This window comes from Notolepis coatsorum (assembly GCF_963971535.1).
Source record: "Notolepis coatsorum genome assembly, contig: SUPER_8_unloc_1, whole genome shotgun sequence".
NCBI lineage: Eukaryota > Metazoa > Chordata > Actinopteri > Aulopiformes > Paralepididae > Notolepis > Notolepis coatsorum.
This window is the reverse complement of record NW_028174873.1, coordinates 523,635-536,462: the sequence shown is the minus strand read 5'-3', so window position 1 is coordinate 536,462 and position 12,828 is coordinate 523,635. Positions and strand designations below refer to the sequence as shown.

Genomic DNA, 12,828 nt, shown 5'->3' with positions numbered 1-12,828 from the left:
CGAACGAACGCACACACACACACACACACAGAACAGCCACACAGTTGCTACTAAAACATTAAAGGTAGAATCTGTAACGGTGTCTGTATGGCGACTGTCCAAAACATTTCCGTCGTCACCGAGAGACTAAACCGGAGAGATAATGATACCTGCCAGACGCACCGCTTGTCATGAAATCACTGCTCCAGGATACTGCGTTTGGTTACTTGATTGCGATTAAAATGCAGTTCATATAGTAGCGTCGTTAAAAAGCGAATCGCGGGGGGTGCTCCAGTAGCACACCATGTTACCGCACTGCGTCGCGGGACTCCGTGCTGCGTCACGGATCTGGTTGACTCCGAGTTCGATTCCCGGACTCGCCGTCATTTGCCGAATGTCTCCCCCTGCTCTCTCTCCCGTTTCACCCTACAACTGTCGGTCATGCTTGACCAGAAAAGCGATAAACGCTAAAAAAGAAAGTTTAAAAAAAAAAAAGCGAATCGCGGCTTGATTTACTATTGTGTAGCGTGCGGTCAGCAAAATATGATTCCCCCCCCCTCACCATTTTCATACCTGAGATCCGCCGGTGACCAGCTGACTTTTAACTACTAACTACGACACCACGTGACCCCTTTGTGAATGGCGTAACCATAACAACCCATGTTGTCTATACCTGTCACCAACAGTGTCCTCTTCTAGGTGAAAGAGTTTGGTTTGTAAATGGTTTAGCTTTGATGCCACACCTCAGGTTCTGCCGAGAGAGGTCTGGAGAAATGCACAGCACTAGCACTAGTTACTAAACTCCAACCCACACATGAGACCAAAACAAAACAAAAAATAAACAAAGTGCAATACCAAGCGGGGCTCTTTTGCCTCGAGGTCACTGAAGAATGTTAGCATTTGATAGCAATGCTAGTGGAGGTCAATGGGGAATGAAGCACATCGCACGTCTTTCAGCATTGTGAAACAGGAAGCTGTTCAGAAGGTGCTGAATGAATGAATGAAAACTTTATTTAACAGATTGCAGAATGGGTACAATACAGTACGGCTCAAATACACACAATTGTTAAGGGGATGCAGACCAGAGAAAGACTTTCGTCTTGTTTCCATCAGGGTCCCCCATTTTCAATTCATATAGACATTTATGACATACACAACATACATGACATACAGGTATTTAGTACTGATACATTTGTGACATAAACGGTATTCAAATATACAGTACTGTTACCCCTAGATCCTGACAGAGTATATACATATGATGGGGAGGGGACTGTACATTAGGAGGGGGTGGGTGGGTGGGAGGGAAATATACATACGGTGGGGAGGGAATATATACATGCGGTGGGGAGGAGACTGTACATTAGGAGGTGGTGGGAGGGTGGGAGAGAAATATACATGCGGTGGGGAGGAGACTGTCTATTAGGAGGTGGTGGGGGTTTTGGGCATTTACGGTGGCCAGTTTCGGAATTGCAGCCTCCCGTAGGTGCTCTTTAAGAGCGATTTTGAAAGTGGGTAGTGATTCACATTCCTTTACAGCTTTCGGTAGGGCGTTCCACATTGATGTGGCATAATTGCGAAACGTGTTTAGTCCCTTGTTTGAGCCGAATCTGGGTTTACCATGATTTGTTGAGCTTCCTCTGGTTTTTGCTACGTATGTATTTGCTGAGACATGCTTTAAATCCCATTGATTTCCACTAGCATTGCTATCAAATTCTAACATTTTCTACCTTTAAAACCAAAACACACATGGGGCAAGTGTTTATTGGATAGAAGAAAATTAAATGTGTAACAAATATGATTAATATCCCTTTAACCCTTTCACCGCCGCGCTACCAAACGGTTAACCCTTTCACTGCGACAATACACGGAAGGTTAACCCTTTCACTGCCACACGACAGCAGGTACCCGTCGGTAGTGTGATAGTAAAGGGTTAACCTTCTGTAGTGTGGCAGTGAAAGGGTTAAGACTTGATGTAATGCTTTATATATGATAAGCTAAATATCCCTTTCATGTGTAATGCTTTATATATAAGCTAAATATCCCTTTAATGTGTAATGCTTTATATATAAGCTAAATATCACTTTAATGTGTAATGCTTTATATATAAGCTAAATATCCCTTTCATGTGTAATGCTTTATATATAAGCTAAATATCACTTTAATGTGTAATGCTTTATATATAAGCTAAATATCCCTTTCATGTGTAATGCTTTATATATAAGCTAAATATCCCTTTCATGTGTAATGCTTTATATATAAGCTAAATATCCCTTTCATGTGTAATGCTTTATATATAAGCTAAATATCACTTTAATGTGTAATGCTTTATATATAAGCTAAATATCACTTTAATGTGTAATGCTTTATATATAAGCTAAATATCACTTTAATGTGTAATGCTTTATATATAAGCTAAATATCCCTTTAATGTGTAATGCTTTATATATAAGCTAAATATCACTTTAATGTGTAATGCTTTATATATAAGCTAAATATCCCTTTCATGTGTAATGCTTTATATATAAGCTAAATATCACTTTAATGTGTAATGCTTTATATATAAGCTAAATATCACTTTAATGTGTATTGCTTTATATATAAGCTAAATATCACTTTAATGTGTAATGCTTTATATATAAGCTAAGTATCACTTTAATGTGTAATGCTTTATATATAAGCTAAATATCCCTTTCATGTGTAATGCTTTATATATAAGCTAAATATCACTTTAATTTGTAATGCTTTATATATAAGCTAAATATCACTTTAATGTGTAATGCTTTATATATAAGCTAAATATCACTTTAATGTGTAATGCTTTATATATAAGCTAAATATCACTTTAATGTGTAATTGTTACAAAGGGTCAGATTAAACCGAATATATATATTTATTGCCTGAGATCCCATGTATAATATTTGTATATCGTTTGATATCCCTTGTATGTTCTTTGTACATATACACGGAATATCCCTTTACCTGGTACAGGACAGACCATAATATTCGTTCTCCTATTGGAAGCGATCCCCTAGGCGCCAGTGACTTACCTCCTAGAGCTGACTTGAAAGCTACCGACATGACTTGTCTTAACATGCCCGCTTCTGCCCATGAATACGGCTACCGAAAGCAGAGCGGCACTATTTGTCCACCGTACGTATAAATATGACCAGCGAATACAGAACTTCCTTTTTCAGTTCGCCTTCAGTCTCGTTCAGTTCAGCTACCAAGTAAAGCCTCACCCACTACGCAACGTGTGGTGCAGAGTAGGGCTCGTATTGCCTCAAATAGAGTCATGTTTATCCTACTACGTTTGTTTAACGTATCGTTCGCTACTTACTAGTAAAAGCCTTCATTACGAGTCAAAGACCACGTGAAGTGGGTAATTGTGTGTCTACATAAGAGCACTTATTGCCGCGTGCTAATAAGGATAGTAACGTCAAGTTCAACCGTGGACCACCGCGCACCACGGAGGATACCTACACCGGACCAGCAGAGCCACTTTCCGGCAAGGATTATTATTCTTCATTCTTCACCAAGCTGCTGGAGCAGAGAACCGCCTACCCCGCTGCTACTGTGGGATCTACACCTGCCCGGGGGGACATCACTCGAGCCCGTCTCTGTCGTACCAGAGGCTCCACGGATTTCATCTGCGCGGCGCGCACGTTGAGAGTACAGAGGCTGCCTTTCTCCGCTGCTCCAGGGAGTAAGATCGCCTCCGTGGACCCATTGACTTTCATAGAGCATTGCCTCCCCCTGCTGGCTTACAACCGGTAGTACACCCCCCTTCCCAGAATATACCAGAGATAATTCTAACATTCATTATTGATTTGCCTGCACATTCTTTGCCTTATAAGCGCATCTAACGTGACCAAAGTAATGTAATATCATATTCTTTGATGTAATAAATATTCTAAACGAGTATTCGTGTGGAAACCGTTCATTGTGGAAGTGTTCTCATCATCATATACTTGTGTACAGTAAGGCCAGTAATGTACACAGACGGTAGTAGTTTAATGATACTAATACTTGATTAATACAGTCAGGGAATTGTACCCCTCAGTTACAATTGGTCCTTCGAGCCGGATAATAATTAGCGTAATATTAATATAATATTAATATTGACATGGCCGATGATGAACACTCCACAAACGGTTCTCCTAAGCTAGATCGCCCGCAGCGCAGACGGCAGCCACCTCCCTATCTAGAGGCATACGCTGTCAGCCCAATACCTAGCTTTAAAGGGAAGTTAAACGCGGAAAAAGTAGAAAGTAAAATTATGTCTGACCCTAACAACCAGGCTACCCCGCCAACAGAGGCCCTAGTGGGTTCTAATGTAACTGACCAAGCTCACGGTGGGGACCAGGAGGGAACTGACACGACTTTACCCCCAGACAATACCGAAGAAATAGTCCCCGATCAGCTCCGGGAGGAAGACAACCCTAAAGAGACGCGCACCCAGGAGACGGATCTCCTCGGTACGCAACAGGAGAACGGATCTCCAACAAGTACTGCCGGGAGCCGATCGCCCCGAACGGCGTCTTCCCCCAGCGAGGCGGACAAGATGCTGGCGCAGGCACTCATCGCCACCCTGGCAGCCTCCACCGAACGCGATCGACTTCAAGCGCAACAGACGTGCGAGCGCGAACATTTTGCAGGCGAGCGAGAGCGCTTCCAGGCGCAACAAAGGAGTGAAGACGACCGAATAAGACTGGAGACCAGACGCCTCCAGACAGAAGAGAACATCGAGAGAAGCCGCGCCGACGTCGCAAATGCACAGCTCCACGCCGCCCATGCCAGCGCCAATGCCCAGCGCGACGTCGCCAACGCACAGCGCGACGCTGCCCAGGCCAGCGCCAATGCGCAGCGCGACATCGCCAATGCCCAGCGCGAAGCAGCGCGCGACGCAGCCCATGCCCGGCGCGAGGCAGAGCGCGACCGGCTGCAGGCGGAGCTGATGGACAAACTGGTTGCCATGGCGACACCCCCTCACTCCGCACGGAGCTCCCAGAGATCGTCAAGACATGGGTCTAGGACACATTCCCCTACCCGACGAAGCGACCCGGGACCCCGCCTACAGGAGGATCCTGTCCACGTCTCCGAACCCCCTCCCCGGCCGGTCCATACGAGACCCAGCAACCGGGAAGAACCGGAGAGACTGAACAGAAGACTCCAGGTCCTAGCAGAGGGAGAGGAGGAGGAGGAGGAGGAGTGTCAAGCCGACCAGCAGCAACGTACTCTGGCCCAGGAGGCCCAGTACAGCCCCGACCAGCAGCAACGTACTCAGGACCAGGAGGTCCAGTACAGCCCAGAAGTCAGCCCCGAGGCCCTGCGCTACAAACCCCCGACTCAACTCACGGGTGAGTTTGACGCACCGTCAGCCCCGAGGAACAGCACCTGGGTACCCGACCTTCGGTACCCACCAAGTACCAGCTCAAGACGACACGCAAGAGGAGACTCGCCGAGGAGGCCTCTCCCCCAACGCTCACCGATGTGCCAGTCATCCATGACATCATACATTGGCACACCGACGTTTCAAGACTTCACCCATGAGAATCGAGCACAGTATACGGAGCTCCGGATGTGCTTAGAGACAATGATGGTGGATGTCGCTGATGAACGCCACAAGTATGCAATATTACTGCAGCACCTGAAAGTGCCCCGAGCGCACAATATAGCGCTAGCCTATGCCACCTCTACGACCCCATACACCGCGGCTCTAGCAGCGCTGGACCAGAGATATGGACGTATATGGGATTACGTAATAGAAGAGATAAGGCATATTGACCGCTTACCCCCAGCAACAGACAATCGCTCACTAGACGACCTGTCTATAAAAGTACAGTCCCTGGTAGGGATGCTGGGAGCGCAACGAGAAAAGGGTATGCACGAGCTATACGCCAACTCTAACGTCGAGAGGATTTTAGAGAAGCTGCCGCCCGCCAGACAGGAGCGCTTCAGGCGGCAAAGAGACCACCGTGATCCTAACGGTCCAGAACCATCCCTCCTAGACTTGGCCGACTTCCTGGCGAGAGAAGTCAGCAGCCTACGATTGGATACGTTCGTGCGGAGCACACCAAGCTCCAGAGAGGGACCTAGGAGAGTAAACGATGGCCGAAGATCGGTGACTGTTATGCACCAAGCCGAATCAGTACCGCAGCACCAGAACCACAACACCCCCTCGACGAAAGAGGACCAGTGGAAGATTGAGTGCCAGTACTGTGAGGGAGAACATCGGCTGTATCAGTGCGAAGATTTCAAGAAGCTGACCACGGATGATGTGAGCCAGTGGGTCAAGGACCACCGCCGCTGCTTCCGCTGCGCGCGCAGCCACCTAGCAGCTGAGTGCCGCTTGAAAAAGAAGTGCAGCAGGTGCGGTGGCACCCACCTGGAGGTCCTGCATGACATCAACAGGCGTCAGCCAGGACAACAGAGTGGGCCCGTCGCGGTAATGTACCATGCCGAGGCGGTGGCACCAGAACCAAAGTTCCACCAGACCGCTCCCTGGTGTCCCGACTGCCACGGCAGACACTGGGAGTCACGGTGCGACTCGCACCATATAGAGTCTACGTCACCACCCGAGACAGGAGTGCTCCACATAGACCCCCAGCATAGCGGGACCCCCCGTGTGCTCCTCAAAGTGGTCAGGGTGCTCCTGAGCCACGAGGACAAGGTCCTGGACACTTACGCCGTCCTGGACGATGGGTCTGAAAAGACTCTCCTCCTCGCTTCCGCAGCAGCTCAGTTGGGCCTGCGAGGTGTCAAAGATACAATGACCATACGCACCATCAGAAGGGACCAGAAGACCATAAAGGGTGAAAAGGTCTCCTTCGAGATAGCAGCGGTGGACAAGCCCGAGAAGCAGTATAGTATAAGTAACGTCTTCACCAGCCACGACATAGGCCTGTCTCAGTACACCTACCCCATCCCACAGCTGATGGCTAAGTATGGGCACCTACGTCAACTACCTATACCGCTTATCGACGGCGCCACACCGACCCTGCTCATCGGCTCCGACCACGCGGACCTCATTCTCCCAATTGAGGCGGCCCACGTCGGACCCAAAGGATGCCCGGTCGCGGTTCAGACCCGACTGGGATGGACGCTCCAAGGCCCCCTCTACGGACTTGACAGTCAACCCACGTCTACAAAGCTGCCTACACACAGAGGCGAGCGACACCGGCCTCTCCCCCGTACAGCAGAGGCTATTGACATTAAGCGAGAGGCCCGTGAGAGAACCGTGGGTACCAGAGGGAGTTCGGAACTCCACCCCCCTCAGCTGCGCTTCAGACGTAGCTGACCTCGAACCCAGCACCCCAAGCGACTCCTTGACGGGGCGGCCGGGACCGGCCCCTCCTCACACGGGGTACAGAGCGAACAAGAGAAACAGACGGAGGAGGAGAAAGCACAGCCAAGCACAGATCAAAGCAGTCTCAGGCCCGCTCCCTCCTAAGCCCCCCTTCATCCCGTCCAGTCGTCATGACCATAGACCAGTCACTACCCCGAGCTGCGTGGCCGGCCGGCCGCGTAAGCAAAGTGACCACTGGTGCCGACGGAAAGGTCAGAGTGGCAGAAGCGCTCGGCCAAGGGCGGATCTACAACCGACCCGTGACGAGGCTGATCGAGTCGCCAAGGCTCCCCGACTCGCTTAATGACGACCATGACCCATGACTTTGTGAACTGACCGACCCCTCACAACGGACATTGAGTAGTGGACAGTGCGGTTAATCTGTCTCTGCTTAGCTAATTAGGTGGGACTAATTAGGGGGCGGCTGTTACAAAGGGTCAGATTAAACCGAATATATATATTTATTGCCTGAGATCCCATGTATAATATTTGTATATCGTTTGATATCCCTTGTATGTTCTTTGTACATATACACGGAATATCCCTTTACCTGGTACAGGACAGACCATAATATTCGTTCTCCTATTGGAAGCGATCCCCTAGGCGCCAGTGACTTACCTCCTAGAGCTGACTTGAAAGCTACCGACATGACTTGTCTTAACATGCCCGCTTCTGCCCATGAATACGGCTACCGAAAGCAGAGCGGCACTATTTGTCCACCGTACGTATAAATATGACCAGCGAATACAGAACTTCCTTTTTCAGTTCGCCTTCAGTCTCGTTCAGTTCAGCTACCAAGTAAAGCCTCACCCACTACGCAACGTGTGGTGCAGAGTAGGGCTCGTATTGCCTCAAATAGAGTCATGTTTATCCTACTACGTTTGTTTAACGTATCGTTCGCTACTTACTAGTAAAAGCCTTCATTACGAGTCAAAGACCACGTGAAGTGGGTAATTGTGTGTCTACATAAGAGCACTTATTGCCGCGTGCTAATAAGGATAGTAACGTCAAGTTCAACCGTGGACCACCGCGCACCACGGAGGATACCTACACCGGACCAGCAGAGCCACTTTCCGGCAAGGATTATTATTCTTCATTCTTCACCAAGCTGCTGGAGCAGAGAACCGCCTACCCCGCTGCTACTGTGGGATCTACACCTGCCCGGGGGGACATCACTCGAGCCCGTCTCTGTCGTACCAGAGGCTCCACGGATTTCATCTGCGCGGCGCGCACGTTGAGAGTACAGAGGCTGCCTTTCTCCGCTGCTCCAGGGAGTAAGATCGCCTCCGTGGACCCATTGACTTTCATAGAGCATTGCCTCCCCCTGCTGGCTTACAACCGGTAGTACACCCCCCTTCCCAGAATATACCAGAGATAATTCTAACATTCATTATTGATTTGCCTGCACATTCTTTGCCTTATAAGCGCATCTAACGTGACCAAAGTAATGTAATATCATATTCTTTGATGTAATAAGTTCAAGTTCTTTAATAGTTGTCATACAGAAGTACAGAATACTTTCATACAAAATGCTTCTTACTGTTACGCTCCAGAGACTGTGCTAGACAAGATAGTATCAAATAACATAATAACATAATATAGCATGAATTTAGAAGAAGAATGAGGTCACAGTTGTTCGGTATAGACATATGTACAATGTTCTGAGTTACCATATAATATACAATACACAATACTATGCAGTGTACTAATGTACAGTACTATCTAGTGCAAAGCAGAAGTGGGATGAGGTACAATTTTAGGTACAATTTACAGTAAGGTGTACGAGTTGTAGTGCAATCCTTCATCCATAAATATAAAGTGTGGGGAGTGGGTGCTACAGTGTGTTTGTTTAAAGTGGGTGTGTGCTATAAAGTGTGTGTAGTGGGTGCTACAGTGTGTTTGTTTAAAGTGAGTGTGTGCGTGTGGATGTGTGTGCTATGTGTGTTTGGTGGTTGTTGTTGTGTAGTGTTCATTCATTGTTCGTTTAGCAGCCTGATGGCCTGGGGATAGAAGCTACTTCTGAGTCTTTCTGTGCTCGCCTTGAGACTCCTGTGTCGCTTGCCTGACGGCAGCAGTTCAAAGAGGCAGTTGTTCGGGTGGCTCGAGTCCTTAATAATTCTCTTAGCCTTCCCCTTGCAACGCTTGTTGTAAATGTTCTGGAGAGTGGGGAGCCCCCCTCCAATTGTGCGTTCGGCTGAACGTGTCACTCTTTGTAGTCTGCTTTGGTCTTTTGCAGTGCTATTCCCAAACCAGGAGGTGATGTTGCCGGTCAAGATGCTCTCTATTGTACATGAGTAGAAGTTCTTAAGGATCTTCTGGCTGACTTGGAACTTCCTTAGGCGCCTGAGGAAGTAGAGGCGTTGTCGTGCCTTCTTCACCACACTGTTAATGTGTATGGTCCATTTCAAGTCCTCGGATATGTGGGCTCCGAGGTACTTGAAGCTGTTGACTCTCTCAACCGGTGCCCCGTCGATGCTGAGGGGGCTGTAGTCCTTGACCCCCGACCTCCTGAAGTCCACAATCATCTCTTTTGTTTTGCTGACGTTCAGGGAGAGGCTGTTTTCCTGGCACCATCCCGCCAGGACCTTGACCTCTTCCAGGTAGGCCCTCTCGTCGTTGGCAGAGATCAGGCCCACCACCACTGTGTCGTCAGCAAATTTGACGATTGTATTGCTACTCCGCTGAGCCACACAGTCGTGTGTGTACAGGGAGTAGAGGAGGGGACTCAGAACACAGCCCTGGGGGGCCCCTATGTTGAGGGTGATGGATGAGGAGGTGCAGTTGCCTGCTCTCACCACCTGGGGTCTGCCAGTCAGGAAGTCCAAGACCCACTGGCAGAGGTCATAGCCCAAGCCCAGGTCCCTGAGCTTGGCTATGAGTATGGAGGGGACTATGGTATTGAATGCCGAGCTGTAGTCGATGAATAGCATTCTCACATAGTTCCCCTGCCTCTTGTCCAGGTGTGATGCTGCTGTGTGCAGCACATGGGATATGGCGTCCTCCGTGGACCTGTTGGGGCGGTATGCAAATTGCAGGGGGTCCATGTTGATGGGGAGGGAGGAGCAGATGTAGCCCTTTACTAGCTTCTCAAAGCACTTCATGGCTATGGAGGTGAGAGCTACAGGGCGGTAGTCGTTGAGGCAAGCAGGCTTGGATTTTTTGGGTACAGGGATAATAGTGGACTTCTTCAGGCAGGTGGGGATGACAGCCTGTTCTAAGGACAGGTTAAATATGTCAGTGAATACTGGGGCCAGTTGGTCGGCACAGACTTTTAGGACGCGGCCGGGGATGCCGTCCGGACCTGCTGCCTTCCTGATATTCACTTTTTTAAAGGTCCGCCTCACCTCATGCTCTGTTACCCTGAACACTGCGCCTCCATCAGCAGCCGACCCCCCCCCCCCCATTGCCGAGGCTTGTGAGCTGGTGTTGTTATTACCAGCATCAAACCTCGCATAGAAGGTATTGAGGTCGTTTGCTAAGGAGATGTCATTGTTCAGTTTGAGGGAGGCGCCTTTGTAGTCTGTCATCGTTTTGAGCCCCTGCCACATAGCTCTAGAGTCAGCTTGTTCAAACTGGAGTTCAATTTTATCCCTGTAGCGCCGTTTGGCCTCTGACACTGTCCTCCTTACGTTGTGTTGCGCCACCTTGTGGTCATTCATGTTGCCTGCCACTAGGCCGTCATTGTATGCTTTGGTGCGCTCTCTCAGAGCTTCACGGACGGATTTGTCTACCCAGGGTTTTTGATTTGGGTAAACTTTCATTTTGGTAGTGGGGATTGTTTCTTTCACCCTAGTACAGACATAGTCCAGCACTGTCTCCGTGTAGGCATTAATGTTATCTGTGTCGCGGAATACAATCCAGTCTGTGTTGTGGAACACTGACCGGATCGTGTCCTCCGACGTCACATCCCATAAATATTCTAAACGAGTATTCGTGTGGAAACCGTTCATTGTGGAAGTGTTCTCATCATCATATACTTGTGTACAGTAAGGCCAGTAATGTACACAGACGGTAGTAGTTTAATGATACTAATACTTGATTAATACAGTCAGGGAATTGTACCCCTCAGTTACAGTAATGCTTTATATATAAGCTAAATATCACTTTAATGTGTAATGCTTTATATATAAGCTAAATATCACTTTAATGTGTAATGCTTTATATATAAGCTAAATATCACTTTCATGTGTAATGCTTTATATATAAGCTAAATATCACTTTAATGTGTAATGCTTTATATATAAGCTAAATATCACTTTAATGTGTAATGCTTTATATATAAGCTAAGTATCACTTTAATGTGTAATGCTTTATATATAAGCTAAATATCACTTTAATGTGTAATGCTTTATATATAAGCTAAATATCACTTTAATGTGTAATGCTTTATATATAAGCTAAATATCACTTTAATGTGTAATGCTTTATATATAAGCTAAATATCACTTTAATGTGTAATGCTTTATATATAAGCTAAGTATCACTTTAATGTGTAATGCTTTATATATAAGCTAAATATCACTTTAATGTGTAATGCTTTATATATAAGCTAAATATCCCTTTCATGTGTAATGCTTTATATATAAGCTAAATATCCCTTTCATGTGTAATGCTTTATATATAAGCTAAATATCACTTTCATGTGTAATGCTTTATATATAAGCTAAATATCCCTTTCATGTGTAATGCTTTATATATAAGCTAAATATCCCTTTCATGTGTAATGCTTTATATATAAGCTAAGTATCACTTTCATGTGTAATGCTTTATATATAAGCTAAATATCACTTTAATGTGTAATGCTTTATATATAAGCTAAATATCACTTTAATGTGTAATGCTTTATATATAAGCTAAATATCACTTTCATGTGTAATGCTTTCTAAATCCCTGTGTACTAACAGTTTAAGTACGGTAGCCTAGTGTGATGTCATATTGACCTAGTGTGACATCATAGTGACCTACTGTGACGTCATATTGACCTAGTGTGATGTCATATTGACCTAGTGTGACGTCATATTGACCTAGTGTGATGTCATATTGACCTAGTGTGATGTCATATTGGCCTAGTGTGACGTCATATTGACCTAGTGTGACGTCATAGTGACCTACTGTGACGTCATATTGACCTAGTGTGATGTCATATTGACCTACTGTGACATCATAGTGACCTACTGTGACGTCATATTGACCTAGTGTGATGTCATATTGACCTAGTGTGACGTCATATTGACCTAGTGTGATGTCATATTGACCTAGTGTGATGTCATATTGGCCTAGTGTGACGTCATATTGACCTAGTGTGACGTCATATTGACCTAGTGTGATGTCATATTGACCTACCGTGACATCATAGTGACCTACCGTGACATCATAGTGCCCTAGTGTGACGTCATATTGACCTACTGTGATGTCATAGTGACCTAGTGTGATGTCATATTGACCTAGTGTGACGTCATATTGACCTAGTGTGACGTCATATTGACCTAGTGTGACGTCAT

At 46.7% G+C, this 12,828-nt stretch overlaps 1 protein-coding gene across 1 annotated transcript in view; it reads left to right on the top strand.

The window, feature by feature from the left end:
* LOC311233915 (ribosomal protein S6 kinase-related protein-like) overlaps nucleotides 1-12,828 on the top strand; it is a gene marked incomplete at both ends in the record, with an annotated part of 105,570 nt that overhangs the window by 50,327 nt on the left and 42,415 nt on the right. The gene's annotated exons all lie outside the window — the stretch shown is intronic.